This window comes from Dipodomys merriami, unplaced genomic scaffold (assembly GCF_024711535.1).
Source record: "Dipodomys merriami isolate MVZ:Mamm:240054 unplaced genomic scaffold, mDipMer1.0.p SCAF_141, whole genome shotgun sequence".
Lineage (NCBI taxonomy): Eukaryota > Metazoa > Chordata > Mammalia > Rodentia > Heteromyidae > Dipodomys > Dipodomys merriami.
Genome location: NW_027202727.1, coordinates 2,981,407 through 2,984,345, shown reverse-complemented (window position 1 = coordinate 2,984,345; position 2,939 = coordinate 2,981,407).

The window sequence follows — 2,939 nt, the reverse complement described above, 5'->3', positions numbered from 1 at the left end:
GAGATGAGAATGGAAACATCACCACAGAAACAACCAAGATTCAGAACATTATAAGGGAATACTTCTCAAAACTTTATGCTAATAAGTTTGAGAACTTGACAGAAATGGACCATTTCCTAGCAAATATTGACATGCCAAATCTAAACCAAGACGAGTTAAACCAGCTTAATAGGCCCATATCAAGCATTGAAATAGAAACACCAATAAGAGACTTCCCAGCTAAGAAAAGTCCAGGACCAGATGGTTTTACAGCGGAATTTTACAAGGCCTTCAAACAGAGCTCACACCAATACTCCTCCAACTCTTCAATGAAATTGAAAGGGAAAGCTCACTACCGAACACATTCTATGAAGCCATCATAACCCTCATCCAAAAACCAGGCAGGGACTCATCAAAGAAAGAGAACTATAGGCCCATTTCTTTGAAGAACATTGATGCAAAACTTCTCAACAAAATTTTGGCCAATCGACTTCAACAATTCATCCAAAAAATCATACACCATGATCAAACAGGATTCATTTCAGGGATGCAAAGCTGGTTCAATATACGCAAATCAATTAATATTATTCATCACATCAACAGGAGCAAGAATAAGAACCACATGGTTATCTCAATAGATGCAGAAAAAGCATTTGACAAGATCCAACACCCCTGGAAAAATTAGGAATCCATGGAACATTCCTCAATACAATAAAGGCTGTATATGACAAACCTACAGCCAGCATTATACTCAATGGTGAAAAACTAAAGCCATTTCCTCTTAACTCAGGAACAAGACAAGGATGCCCACTCTCTCCACTTCTCTTCAATCTAGTATTAGAATGCCTAGCTACAGCAATAAGGCAAGATGCAGACATAAAGGGGATCCAAATAGGGAAAGAAGAAATAAAACTCTACCTCTTTGCAGATGACATGATCTTGTATTTAAAGAATCCCATAGACTCCACTCCCAAATTACTCAAGCTGATTCAAAACTTTGGCAAAGTAGCAGGTTATAAAATTAACCCCCCAAAATCAATGGCTTTTCTATATGCCAACAATGAGAAAAGTGTGGCTGAAATTAGGAAAGCAACTCCATTTGTAATAGCCCCACAAAAAATAAAATACCTAGGAATTAACTTAACCAAAGAAGTGAAGGACCTCTATGAAGAAAACTTTAAAATCTTGAAAAAGGAAATCAACAGAGAACTTAATAAATGGCAAAACCTCCCATGCTCCTGGATTGGCAAGATTAACATCGTGAAAATGGCAATACTTCCCAAGGCTATCTACAAATTCAAAGCTATACCTATCAATATTCCACCCTCATTCTTCAAGGAAATAAAAGAGGCAATCCAAAAATTCATATGGAACAATAAAAGACCCCGAATAGCAAAAACGCTCCTCAACGGAAAGAACACTGCTGGAGGAATATCAATACCAAATTTCAAACTCTACTATAAAGCCATAGTAATCAAAACAGCTTGGTATTGGCATAAGAACAGACCTCTGGACCAATGGAATATAATTGAAAACCCAGAAATGAACCTAGAGACCTATAACCATCTAATCTTCGATAAGGAAGCTAAAAAAATAGAATGGAAGAAAGACAGCCTCTTCAGTAAATGGTGCTGGCAAAATTGGTTAACTACATGTAGAAAACTAAAGCTAGATCCTTATATATCACCCTGCACCAGAATCAACTCCAAATGGATCAAAGACCTTGAACTCAAAGCAGACACTCTGAAAACATTACAGGATGGAATAGGAGAAACACTAGGTCTCCTTGGCTCAGGCCGAAATTTTCTGAATAGAGACCCGGAAGCACAACAAATCAAAGAAAGGTTAGACAAATGGGATTGCATAAGATTGCAGAGCTTCTGCAGGGCAAATGACATAGCTGGCAAGATCAATAGAAAGCCCACCGATTGGGAGAAGATCTTTACTAGCCATACAACGGACAAGGGTCTCATATCTAAAATATACTTGGAACTCAAAAAATTAAACCACCCAACAACAAATCCTCAAAGAAACAACTGCCCAATAAATAAGTGGGCGAAAGACTTAAAGAGAAGCTTCTCTGAAGAAGAAAGAAGGATGGCCAATAGACACATGAAGAAATGTTCAACATCCCTAGCAATAAAAGAAATGCAAATCAAAACAACATTGAGATATCACCTCACTCCAGTTAGAACAGCAAAAATCAAGAACTCTAACAACAAGAGATGCTGGAGGGGATGTGGACAGAAAGGAACCTTACTTCATTGTTGGTGGGAATGTAAACTTGTTCAACCACTTTGGAAAGCAGTATGGAGGTTCCTCAAAAGACTTCACATAGATCTCCCCTATGATCCAGCAATCCCACTTTTGGGCATTTATCCAAATGTTTACAAACAAGACCACACTAAATCTACCAGCACAACTATGTTTATTGCAGCATTATTTACCATAGCTAAGATGTGGGACCAACCCAGATGCCCCTCAGTAGATGAATGGATCAAGAAAATGTGGTATATATACACAATGGAATTCTATGCCTCCATGAGAAAGAATGACATTTCCCCATTTGTTAGGAAATGGAAAGGTTTGGAAAAAATTATATTAAGTGAAGTAAGCCAGGCCCAAAGGAGCATAGGTCCCATGGTTTCCCTTATTTGCAATATCTAGTATAGGTATGAGTCAAGAGGAAAAGGTCAGATAATGTGGTGTTAGGAAAATGAACCCTTAAATATGTATTTTAATTTTTTTGTTTCTTTCATGCATGTGTTTCTAACGCATTTATAAGATTATTTCTTTGTTGCTTTGTATGTCCCTCCCCCACAGTGTAACCCCCGCTTTCACTATATTTGATGTCAGTATAACATGTGGAGGAGATGGGGACAAACAAGTCGTTTAAGGATTCAGGTGGACCTGTTGCAACAATGAGAAGTACAAAATGTCATGTCAAAACCAGCTTTACA